Raw genomic sequence first — 13,912 nt, forward strand, 5'->3', positions numbered from 1 at the left:
TAACTGTCCAGCCTAAATAATGGGAAGATTCATTTGCCTAAATATTGATGCCATTTTAGGTATATCCACTTTCTGCCTCAAAACTGGTCAGACCTCACAGAAGTCCTTGATGTCTTTGACACCCCAAAACATCTCATATGGCAACAGGTGACACACTGAGGTCTCGCCACTGACTTGGGCACCACTGGCTGTGCTGCAAGCTTAGGCTCATATGGACACCTATATGCAAACATCTGAACTTTGATGTCTGCAAACTGGAACAGAACTACATCTCTTTGTATATTCATAGTAATATGCTGCATCCTTAAGACTTGAATTCACCTTTATTTCACTGCTGCCTTCAGCCTCCCAGGGTTTGCTCCTTAATTGGTGCTGCCCATAAGTCTCTCGAGGAGGGTGTGAGTCAGGTCTCTCCTCCCAAGGACATGACTGCTGCAGGGTAATTTGTGAGGGGGAGCTGGTGGAGCCACTCAAGCAAATTCAGCCCAATAATTTGTAAATTCAGAGGGCTGGAAAAACAGATTTATAGACTTCAACTCAGCACAGACCAGAGAGAAATTAATCCGGCAGCATTATACACGTTACATCTTCAGGCAAGGATTTTGAAAGAAACAAGTAAAGGAACTCACAGAAACATTTTTTTTAGTCCCACAAGCCTGTTTCAGAATATGGAATGCTTCAGATGTTAAAAATGTAGTTTTCTTTCTTGTCACTGTGATAACATTAGCTTTAGGTTGATCTCTGCTGCTGTGTGACAGCTGTTGCAGACATCAGTTGGAATGCACAGAACGTAAGTTTGTCATATAAATTTAAGCTAACTAATCTCTCATCTTGCTATAAAACCTAACCTGGTCATCTCCTGTGTAATATCTGGTCATTGGAATGATAAAGTTACTACAACAGCATCTTGACTAATTGTATCCATCAATAAAGATGGATTCTACACCAAAAAATCATCAATTAAAACTACCAATCCACAAGAAAGCAGTCACTTTTAATGCATCATTTATCACAACAACCTGGTACTCTTCTCACAATTTTTAGAAATCTTGTTGCCATAACAACTGGATGTAGCCTTTACACAGAGCAGGCCAAATCCTGTCCATGGTGACACAGATACAAATTCAGAATAACTTTGATAAAATGCCTGGAAAGACAATGGTGCAAATACAATGTGATGGGGCAGAATGGGACCCACTATCTCTTTCTGTTACCATTTTCTTCTGCTGCTTTGTCTTGTCAGGAAGACAAGATGTTTTTCTCTTCTACTCTGAATAAGCTCATAATATAGTGGAATAATCAGACATAATGACAGGTTAAACAACAAAGTAGTGTTACATCTTAAATAGCATATTAACTAAATTTTAAATTTGTATATTAATGGTTTTTTTAAAAGCCCAAGAAAAGACTGAATTTGATAGAGTAATATATTCTCTCTGTTGAGAGGTTTCATCTAAATCACATAATAGAATTAATAAGAAAATTGTGTAATAAGAAAATATAATGAAGGTAAATTCACACTTGTTTGGGTAAACAGAAGAGAGACTCTCACAGAAAAAAATGCATTGGAGGGTCCTGGGTCATTACCTAGAGCAGGAACCCATGCAGACAAACCCTGTTTTATTTATATTGAACTCATTTCAAAGACATCATAACAAAATATTCTCACACTTGTCCCTCTTTTCAAGGAAATCCACAGGAATTTGCTGGCACATCACAGTCTATGTGTGGGTCACTACACCCAAACAAAGCAGAGTCCAGGAGGAAAGTGTGGATCTACACTTGTGAATTGTTCTACAGAAGCATTTCCCAGGCTACCAACTAAATAACATTTTAATTAATTACAATAGTAATCAGAAACCCAGTTGAACAAGTACTTTGGAACTTAGTAGAGATAAATCTGGTAGACACATACCCTAATGATAATTTTAACACCCATTTCTGTTACGAAACCAAGTTATGCCACCAGGCAAATTCTGTAGGTAATCTGGAGAGAGGGATATGCAGAATTTAAAAGGCAAGGAATTCTTTACATGCAGTCCACAGAACTAACCAACCTGCAAAATTCTATACAGTAGAGATATATTTTCCCTTATTAAATTCAAAAAGTATGGAGCTGCCATCCTTGACAAGAAATAGCTTGTAACATTTAAAGGCTTTCTCTGAGTGCAAGGATAGTCAAAGATCTGAAAAACCTAGCAGTGGGAAGGGAGGTGACTTGTTACATTCTGAGCAGTCTTAGAATAATGTCATTTTGGAATGTAATTTTGCAAGCAAACCTAATAGCAGGCATTACTAGTGCTAGATGTCACTCTGAAGATTGATGCATCAACATTGCACTGAGGCAGTACAAGAGCCTCAGAAAAATAGATTAGCAAGGCTTACTACGCAATGAAAATGTAAGGTTATAAAGTTAAAAAATGCACCTGGCCAGGACATCAAGATGTCAATTACTTCATCTGTTTGCCCAAAGGCAGGGTCATCTCTAACTGCATCATTCCAGATAGCTTTTTATCCCACTTCCATTCAAAGACCTTCAACAATGAGGTTTCACCATTTCCAGCCACTTCATTCAATGGTTCATTATCTTTGTCATGAGAAGGCTCTATGTGCACTTGAGGGTGTGAGTTCAGCAAGGATAGGTATTGCTGCAACATCTTTACTGCAAGATCAGGCATTAAGAACAGTGAAACCATCTTGGCACGGGCTGCATTTGCTGAGCTTTGACTGGGTGTCCATTAGTAACGACAGACACCCACGACAGTTTGCTGGTATTGATCAAAACAAGCTGATCTGCTGTATTTTTCTTCCATCGCCTCTGTTACAGTATTGGTTTCTTTTTTTTTTTTTTTGAGGCCATGATCTTTCACAGTTCCCTCTTACAGCTGCTGTGGCAAGTGGTGAACACTGGTTTCCAAGCACTTATCTAGAATTTTTCAAGTTGATTCAGAATCAACTAGCAGGTGTCTGACTAGTGTTCTAGTGCTCAGTGTGTGTACTAGTGTGCTGATTTCAGCTGGGCTAGAGTTAATTTGCTTCACAGTGGTTAGTATAGGTCTTCTTTCCCCCAGCCCACACCTCCAAACAGAACAGAACTAGTAAGAAGCTGACAAAATAATAAGATGAAATAGATTCTCTCATGTTTCATGGCAGACTAATTTCTGTGAGTCTGTGCAGTGAGTGTCACTATATTGCACCACAAGTGGAAAATTGTATCGTTTCAGAAAAAATTTAAAAAGTGAACCTAGATTGGGAATCCTACTTCGAAACATTGGATGTTAAAGGAAACATTCAAGCACAGAATCAAATTTGATAGAGGTACGTGGCTAGAAATGAAATGCCTCCCACACTGACATCAGTCCTTAAAAGCAAACTCTGAATATCAAAACAATAGTGAAAGACCAACACAAATTTTGAACTCTGGGAAAATACCTAAATGATGGCACATGGCTGGCATTAACATGGGTATAAGGCCCCACTGGCAGCAAAATCTCTTCTTGGCATCTTATAACTGCATGGTGATAGTGTCCATACTCCTGTCTGCAGGGTCATTTTACCAGACCCAAAAGGGATGTACAAAGTGAAGGTAAAGGACAGCGAGTGGAAAGATTATAATTCAAAACAGTTGCTTCAGAAGCATGTGTTGGTAGTACCTTCATGACAGACATGGTAAAAACAAGGTCTGCACTTGACATTGTTGGTAAAAGATCGAGAATAGAAACATTGGCTGTGAAGAAAGAAGCCACTGAATCTGTTGAAAAAAATGGAGAAAGCATCCTACTGAGGAAATTTAAGGACTAAATCCATTTAAAAACCTTCAGCCAGGTTGAAATTCTTAGGTTAGGGGTTTTGACATCTGAATTTCCTTACATACTCAGTGTGGTCAGGGGGAGGAGAATGATCCCTGAAAGGCAACACTGACCTCACAAGCCTGGAATGTACCTCCCCCTGTGATCTTATCTCTCAGTATAGGCATCTCAGTTCCAGTGGGACATGCTCAGGGAACAGAGTCAAGTCTGCATGGCTGACCAAAAGAATGATTTTATTACAGTGTAAGTACTTTCAGAGGAAGAAAATAGGAAGTGCAACAGAGTTCTCCAAATGGAGCGTAACGACGTCACATGGACCGTGTGGCATGAGGGTGATTCACCTCGTGCACAAAGTAGCAAAGGGTTTTCAGCCCGAAAGCCTCAGAGAGACTGGCCCTCTAATGCTTGCTGAGTACAACACTCAGTGCAGTGGCACCATTCTTCGCTGGTCACTAGGCACTGCTGTCATAAATGTGATGAAGGGAATCTTTATTTTATAACGCTCTTAAAACCAGACCAGATGCCAAATAGGAGTCTTTAAATTCTGTAAAGCATCAGTGAGTAAAATTATGAGACCTATACATTAGAAGAAATCATCACTTTGAAAAAACAAAAATAGAAATGAAAGAAAACATGCCTGGAAGGGTTTCAAGAAATTCTCTACCCTACCTTCCCTTCCCAAGTCAGGATCTGCTTTTTTTTTTTTTTTTGACATTCCTGAAAAAAGTCTATCTAACACCTACTCTCAAAGACTGCTACTAATAAAGATTTCACAACCTCTGGCGACAAACTATTTCCAAACTGAACTTGAAATTCCCCTGAAGCATATTTAAGTGGTTCCTTCCAGCCCTATGATCTACACACATTCCCCTCTTTTTATTCCCCTTCTTTTGAAGCCAGCTCCCTATTTCAAGGAACACAAATCTGAGTAAGTCAGTAATATACTAATTTCTACTCTTCACAGCCCTGCTGAAATTAGTTGCTTCCAACAGTGCAGATCTCAGCATGTAATTAAACCTGTAAAATTCTATCTTAATGCTGAAATAAAGGTTTCAAAGATTTCATTCATACAGACCTGTTCTTTATGCTCATCTTGATATCCCTAATGTAATTCTCTTACAATTTGTCCACATTTTAAAATGTGAAATGATTTATCACTTTCTATCTCTTCAATCTAAGTCTTCAGTTATTTTCTGTTACAACAGAATTTCTCTTCCTTATATTTTTTCTTAATTACTTTCAGCTGAACTTCTTTATATGTCCATATGCATAATTACTATCACTCTTACTGAACCAGCAGCTTGCAGATTATTAAGTGGATTCTGCTCCTCCTGGTGTCATTGGGAGTTCTGCCATTGCCTTCAATAAAAGCAGGACTAGACCCCCTGAAAGAGCCGTATTATTGGATAACTCAAAGCTCTGGTGAGAATTGACATTGGTATATTGACAACAGCTTGTTTTTTTAGTTTAGAATATCTTCATTGGATTAACCAGTCACTTTGTTTAGTGTAATGATTTTATATCTCTGAATGCAATATTGACATACAACAAGAACAGTAAGTAGCCTTCAATCAAAGGTATAAATTCCAAATTGCATCTCTTCATGCACCAGGAATCCTTGGGTGAAAAAGGAAACAGGGTTAGTGTGATGATGAAGGAATTTGGTCTGGCAACTGGGAGTGCAAGAAGAATTAACCCAGTCTATTTCTCTTTCAGGTATGTGTCTCAGGCAGAAACAAAAAGGATTCCAAAGGCTGTACCTACGCTCCCTGCTCTGGGCAGATGCCAGAGTGTGATTCAAGGTAATGCTGTTGGTTTACACCAGGCAGGGGTGGACAAAGGAAGGCTGATGAACAGAAGACAGCACAAAGCTGAGGTGGGGGAGGTTTAGGTTAGATGTCAGGAAAGCGTTTTTTACCCAGAGGGTGGTTGAGCAGGAACAGACTCCCCAAGGAAATGGTCACAGCACCAGCCTGACAGAGCTCAAGAAGCATTTGGACAACACTTCCCATGCACATGGTGTGACCCTTGGGGTGTCCTGCACAGGGCCAGGAGTTGGACTTGATCATCTTAATGGGTCCCTTCCAACTCAGAATATACTATGATTCTCAGACATTTGCTGCCTGAGCCGAAGTTCAGGTCCTTCATAGGCAGCAGGTGCGACATTGTCCTCACAGTTTCTGGGATAGCCCTTGGCTCAGCTCCCACCTGCTTTGAATGGCTCTGGCTGATCATTAAGTTAATCAAATTTAGGTACACTGCCCTAAAAATTAAGCCAGCCTTCACCTCTCTCATGAAAGCAGAGGAACAGGCGGGAGACTGCCCTTGTTATGACATGACTGCAACTTCCTGAGGAGGAAGTGTGTCTCCTGGAAAGAGAGGATCCAGACTGATTCCACATCAGCAGGCTATCAATGACCAGATGAGCTTCAGTGGCAGGTGCTAATGTTTAATTCCTCTTTCAAAATACAAAGAAACTTCTTTGGACTGGGCTCCTGGGCTCAGTTTTTTCCCTGCCATTGAACTACATTAGTAAGGGAAATTCTATTTGTTGGCCTAAAGATTCTAGGGTGCCTAGTCAATTTTTATTTATTTTATTAAATACTGCTTTATTTTAACTTGATTTTACCAGGGAAAAATATGCTCCGAAGCAACGTGAGATCCAGTTTGCATTGTCTTAAGCGAATCGCATACTGGCCAAATAGTTTCTAAATCATCAATACGCTATCTCACTTTTCATCCATAATTTCTTCTGACCAGATTCAGGAATACTTGGCCCAGTCATTTCCCAGGCAGTGATCTGGCAAGTTATTAAAATGCCTTCTTGATCATCATTTATTCAAATTACAGAAAAGGAAGCAATTTAACATTTGCTCAGATTTGGGAATTCTTCAGACCAGCTTGCTTGTTTTTTTCACTCTTATTTTTTTCTCTGTTGGAATAGATCCATTCTGGTATTCGTGACATAGAAAAATAATCATCCCACCAGTCTTGCAACACATAAAAAACTGGAATTATACATCCCCCTGCTGGAAAGATATTTTGAGTATGTGTAAGGCATTACACCACCACCTGATCCTTGCTAACCTGGCAGTTTGGAAAGTAAACAGGCTGATACCTATTGAATTCCTCCACTTTCTCACCTCAACTCCTGCAGAGTCCACCCACGGGAATCCCTTTGGAAGAAACTTGCCATTTTTACTTACAAAATATACTTGTCAAACAACAGAGCACAGGATTGCTGCAGATTTTTTTTTTTTTTTTTGTAGAATTTGACAAACTTATACCTTTACAGGGTAAAAAAGGTAAAAATCAGAGCTACCAAATTAAGGTGATAAAATTGCCTTCAAAACCTTTATGATGGAAGGAAAAATCCTGTCAAATGACTCCCATATGCTAAACTAAATTTTACAAAGAAGTATTTTTAAATGGCTGCCTGTTAAAAGAATAAGAAAGCTGGGTAGTTGTTCTGGGGTTTTTTCCTCCTTCAAGATACTGCTGCTGCAGGAAATTGTGCTACTGGTTGTGTAAAGCAAGTTGTGACATCCATCAAGATGAATGGGTTTACGTGCATACCTAGTGACATGGTTTGAAGTGGTATATTGTAGGTATAAAACCCTGATCAAACTAAACATACAGGAAATTCTTGTGCAGTAATTGTATTTCTTTGTTCCTTACTAAAATCAGAGCTGCTGCCTGGAAGTATGCAAGTATTTAATTTTTTCACATAATTCCCTCCATTTCAGGCCATGGTAAGTAACACTTTTGGTACATGTCTGCTGTCAATTCCCATTAGAACATCCAGCTATTACATGGTTTAGATGTAGCTGCCTGACAATTACTGCTGTATGTTGTCAATTCGTCACTCCAAAAATGGCAGAATAAATTGAATAGTAAGGATTCTGTATGAATTACCTAAACCTGTGAAATGATAATCTCTGAAAGCTTCATCACGTTATCAGCTTTTGCTAGAGAGGACTTTGTGGAGCACATGCTCCAGGCAAGAGCCTTGGTGGAAGAGAGATAAATCTCCTCTGGCCAAGTGAAGAGAGACCTCTACAGGTATTTGGTTTTCTCAGTCTAAAGACCTTTGGAAATCATTCCCTGAAACTCTTAAGCAAAAGATGTACCCAGTGTTCAGCTGCTGAGTCAGAGGAGACAGGAGAAGATCCTGACCATACTCCTGAGGGGAGCTGTGCTGTCCTTCTCAGTGCCACCTTCAGTGCAGCCCTCCTGTGTTTCCCTGGGGAGCTCAGCCGCATCACGGAGGATGTACAGGGGGACGGGCAAGTAAGCAGCCCTCACCCCAGCAGCCAGAGGGGTGGGAAGCCGTGTTCTCCAAACACGTACAGGACTGTTCCTTCCTCCACTGTGCAGGGTGTGCTTGGCTCTGCAGAGGAGCTAATTAAAGGCCAGACGAGCTTTTAAACAGCCAGCTTCATTATGCTTCTCTACAAGGCACACTGGGACCCAAGTTACTTATTATTATAACTGTTTTGTAGTATGCACTAAGGCCCCAGAGACAGCATAAATAGAAGGAAGCCCACAGTCCTACAGTTTTGCAGAACATAATTTCTAAGCTTCTAAGGAGCTCAATCCATCTGCATAGGTAGTAGTCCCTACTGACAGTACTCTTTGCTGCTTGAACAGCACAGTAGGGTGTAACCTTGATGCAGATTTTTTGTGTGTTTTGGAAAGCATGCTATTTTTCTCCGTTACTGAGGTTATTGACAGAACCAAAATCAACCTGATGGAAAGCATGAACATCATTTACAGCCATACTTTCTGCACCAGTATTCATATCATTTTTCTCTCACATGTATCAACAAGTCTTGAATCACTAAAAATGCTGGGAAATAAACGAGATGTAAGAGAAGAGAAATGCTAAATGCTATTTCTATGACAGACATAGCAATGGAAATGTAGAGCTAAAAGCTGCTGATTCTATACAGTGCTTCAGCATTTAAGAATTGTATCATCATCCTGTCTAAATTTCCCCAAGATCATTATGTTTTAATCTGTAAGTACCAATATTTTTCCAGAAACTGTAACTGGGCACAGAAACTGCAAAAGGTAAGGCCAAATTAGGAGCAGTATTTACTTTTCAGAGTAACTACTTGTGCCCTGAAAGATCAGGATTCTGAAGTTTCTCATGCACAAACAGGATCAATAGGTTGACATTGGACACTTTCAAGTCATCAAGTGTAAAAATATTTATTGATGGAACTGCATGCTGGGGAGAACTGAAAACTAAATGTTCTGTTGCAAAGATAAAAGATGAAAAGACAGTACTTCAGGGGAAACACAAACTAAGAAAAATAAGAAAACAAATAAAACCTGAGCAAACAAAAAGCAAAGGGTTCTCTTTTTTCTAAATTTGGGTTTCTCATTGGTATCTCCACAGGCTCCATAGTGTTGCTATTCCTGTACGCATACTCTGCCCCGGGAGATATTTGGAACTGCTGTATATATTTGTACATTATTTCTGACTGTCTAGGATGTGGCTGCATCACATAGGATTTCATAAGACCTCTGTTACAAAAACTCACAGACATTGCATTGGTCTCTGGCCTTCAGCAGGCTGCCTAATCAATCCTCCGCTCACCTGCTCAGCTGTAAAATAGATGGAATAATTCTGCCCTGGAAATAGTCAGTTTCTCTTTCCTTACATCATCCTGAAGCTTTTAGGAAGAGTATCATGAGCACTTAGATAAGGGTCCTTGCAAATTTCCCACAAATTTAAATACCAACCAGTAAACAAGGAAAAAATATTACCATAACAAAATAATTACATTAATATACTCCTTGGTCATGGCCCATATTTACAGGTATGCTATATGTATTACCATGTTCTCACAGGCTGTTTTATTTTTTAATGAGTTTGGCTAACTAAATTCCTCTGCCACACCATCATTCATTCCAGAATCAGCTGGAGAAAGACAGATCTGCTACTGTATAGAGCCAAATCTAGATAGAAGATGGGGGCTCATGCATGTGGACCTGAGGCACCAACCTCAGGGACCTGCAGGCATCCCTGGAGCATCCCTGGAACATCCCTGGAACATCCCTGGAACACCTCCAGCTAAACTACTAGGGGCAATGCACCACAGAGCACTCTATGGTGCCATATGTCACTGGAAAAGGCGTAAGAGGATCTTCTCATTTCCTATCTTTCAGAAAATGCCAGTCTACTTCAGTTTCCAGTCTACTTAGTCTTGCTGATTCTTTGTTGTGCTGCATCTGGATTTCTGACCCCTCTCTCTCAGAGAGGGCCTGCACTAAGCCAGTGTCAGTGAGAAGTGCAGGAATCTGCTGTTTCCCTACTCATGAAATTTGCATGGCTGTTGCACTGCCAGACGCTGCCTGTGTTTTCAGGGCTGTGAAAGCTAAATCAAAATATTCACTGTAGCACACCGTGCTAAGCACAGATATAGCACATTTCACGGTAACAGTTTACCCGGCTGCCTTCTTTCGAAAGAGGGCTGAAATTGTCATTTTTAGAAAGTAACTGCTGATTAGGGTCTGTTAGCTCCACCTGAGCACTAACAAACAGCTGTGCTGGCCTACAGGGCTGCTTCAGAGATGCTCGGGGTCAGGCATCCCGTTGAGGATAGGTGCTGTGGGGAGGGAACAAAGGAGCTGGGCACCCAGGTAGTGCTGTGTTTTTTACAGCACAGTATAAGTAAGAGCCAGGTGTGTCTCAAGCTTTTGTTTCCACCAGCCTAATGATAGGCTGCTGGAGGGGTTGAAACTGCTCCATCATGACAAGGAAAACTGTATTCTGTCCCCATCTCTCTCTGCATGATATCCCTCCAAGCAGTAGGGTTTCGATCTGCTTGCATATTTCATCACGCAGCAACACTTCTCCAAGCCAATGCATTGGCCAGTGGATATTTATAATGATACAACTATTCATCATTCAGAGAGCTCAGTAATTAACTGTTCCACAGAATTCTTGAAATTCTGTTACTCCATGTTCCTGTCGGTCCACTCATTCCAGCCCACCCTTTCACTACTTTCAATGAAATACTTGAATTCAATGCCATGTACTTACTGTACTTTTGATTTAGGTGCTAAAGGTCAACAACAAAATTTTTAGCATCTACAGTGGTCTAAATCTAGGATACTATATTTAAGAATGTCATTTACAAAAAAAACCTACTTAAGGGTTAGGAACTTGAAAGACATGGCTTGATACATCGTTGTGGTAGAACTGAGCATCAGTCTCTAGACCTGCTTGAAACTGAAGCCTATACATGCTTTAACCTCCTGGTGCCTATATATGCCCTGAGAGACCCAGTCTAGCAGACACCATTTTGATAACGTGACACTCAGCCACTTACATTAACTAGTGAGCACTCCCACTAACAAGGCAGGAGTTACCCTGAATCTGTTCCTCTCTAATTCAAATATATCATCACTCAGCTATCAGCTAGCTGACTGATTATTTAAATGAATTATACTGTGACATCCTAATATTTATGCATGCACCCAAAATCTTCCCCTTCAGAAGAGCTCAGCAGTGACATGAAAGCTGTTGTAATCAACTACAGGAGTGAACAGCTAATAACACATTCCACAGCATATCCTGTTCCAGAAAGCCATTTCACCCAAAGTACCCAATCCTGTCCAAACATATTCAGTGGCCATTGTTTATATTTCCTGAAGGGATTTAGTAATGACCTGCATTTATAGGTATCCCTTACATGGTTGTACAAGGGATATAATTTGCAAAATCTATGCTTTTCAAAGGTTTTACAGTTTAAACTGCTCTAGTGAGATTTCCGAGAAAATGTCATCTACTGTGGCTAAATGAAATGTTTAAAATCCAATTAAATAACAGCCTGGCCTCACTGTCTTGTCCAAACCACAGTGAAGAGCAGAATTAATGCTCAAGCAGATTTCATACTATTATGTAGAGGATCAGAGGTCTGTACCTGCTAAAGCTCACGGTATAAAAGTATCTGTAGCCCTTAAAAGTTTGAGTATTTACATTCTAAGGAAAGACCTAAAACAATTTCAGCTGCAGGGTGGTAAACCTCTGTTATTCTATTACACAAAGCATATGGGAGTGCTGTGCCATCCAAACTACCCACACTCATATCTGTCATCCTTTAGATTTACTGTCATATGTAGAGTCATGACTATAGCAAAAAAAGTGTAATAAATCTTGTACATTTCATATCTCATGACAAAACAGGTTGATCTATCTATGGATTGCTTTAAGGGCACAGTAAACAGAGCAGAACAGACTGATATCTAAAGCCAGGTCTCTGTTGCTTCTAGTTTAAAATTGAAATGGGAAACAGAACTGCAGCCCTCAGAAGCGAGGATAACATGAACTCAGGATTATGCCTGGTCATGAGAAAAGAAAAAAAACCTCAGAGGGAAACTGTATTCTAGCTTGACTTCTCAGCCTCAGCTGGGTGCAGGAAAGACACAGTTCTGGGAGCTTCCCAGCACCTAATAGGCCCAGGGCAAGGTGCATAGGCCAATTTGGGCTGACCTGATGTAGTGGTTTGGTCCAAAATACTCGTTACTTACTCATTTACCTTCTGTGAGAGAAGAATTAGGAGAAAGCAAAGCAGGCACAAAACTTAAAAGAATATAAAGAAGTTTATTAACAGACCTAAAAGGAAGAAAAAAAATCATACCACACCTTCAGAACACTTCTCCTCCCCCCACCTTTCTCCCTTCTCCCACTGGAAGTGTAAAAAGACAACCCTTGAGATGTTCAGTCTGTTTACCACTTCTATAATAACCTTGTTCAGTTCACTTAGGGAGAGGAGTCTCTCTTGCTCATGCTATGGAGACATCTCCACAAGAAACAGTTCTCTCATGGCTTCAGTATCACAACGAGACAGCCGCCCGGATTGGTTCTCTGCTCGCATGTGAGAGTCCCTTCCCCCGACTTACAGCTTTTCCCACAACTGCTTTCGAGGGTCCAATCTTGAGCTACTGGGGTACCATTTTAAGATTGAGCCGTTCAGAAACAAAAGTTCTCTTCACCCATCTCTGGGAGCATCTTCATCTCTAAGAATAGAAGCCCTCCCTCTTCCCTGGGAGAAAAAAGGTCCTCATCATCTTCATCTCTAGGACTATCTCTGGGAGCATCTCTAGGAACAGAAGTCTTTCTACTTCCAATTTGGAGCCAGAGTCCTCATCACTTCCATCTCTCCCTGTTCAAACTTCTCATCAAATTACAGCTGCTTCAGCATTTGCTTATTTCAGCACAGGTGCTTTTGCTCACAAGTGGAGTTTGAACGCTCCAACCCACCATGCTTTCATGAAATTACAATGCGTACTCTGATATATCATAGTCTATCACCACCATAGCTTTACAACAGAATTCCAGCTTTAAGCATCTCCTCTTTCTCCTCCCTCAGGATTCAGCTCTTCTTTCTTTACTTAATGTCTGCAGGCTTCATGTGTTCTGGAGGAAACTTACAGCACTAAAAGGGTTAATCTCACATGGTCCTTGCGGCTGGAGTTCGCTTATCGCTGTTGGTCACATGGTCTTTTCCAGACAGCAGGCAGCTTCAGCTGAATCTTCAGCCACACTGGAGAGGGGGGGAGAAACCGAGCCACGCCGTCTGCACGTAACAGGGCTGTGGGGGGCTGCGGGTGGAACAGGGCCACACAGCTCCAGGACGGCTGTGTCCCAGCCTGACCCAGCCCTGCTGGGCCGCACGGGCCGAGCCCAGTTACCTGTCCCAAGGCCGGAAGCAAGAGAGAGTTTTCCCGGGGTTTGTCCATTCTTAAATATGGACCACAGAGGCAGTCAAAATTTTTAAGTGGCTTAAAAAATTGTCAATATTCAAACTAGCCAGTTGATAGGTTCTGTCAGGTTGTAGAGGAAGCTGTAAGCACCTCTTTGCAAGAAAACCACTTCCAGAGCTATGCTAACCTATGACACATGCAAAGCCACAACAATGTTGGAGTAGCACGGAAAGTTTCTTATATTAAGCACAAACTCAATAATATTGCTATATTTTTTAATCTTTATTCCATAGTAGCAAATTTGTCTTTTCTTATTAGCAAGTCATTTTATCTCTCAATCTTGCTCAATGATAAATCTGTGACTAGTATAACGCTGGCTTGAC

The sequence above is a fragment of the Corvus brachyrhynchos genome, unplaced genomic scaffold (assembly GCF_000691975.1).
Source record: "Corvus brachyrhynchos isolate BGI_N302 unplaced genomic scaffold, ASM69197v1 scaffold83, whole genome shotgun sequence".
NCBI lineage: Eukaryota > Metazoa > Chordata > Aves > Passeriformes > Corvidae > Corvus > Corvus brachyrhynchos.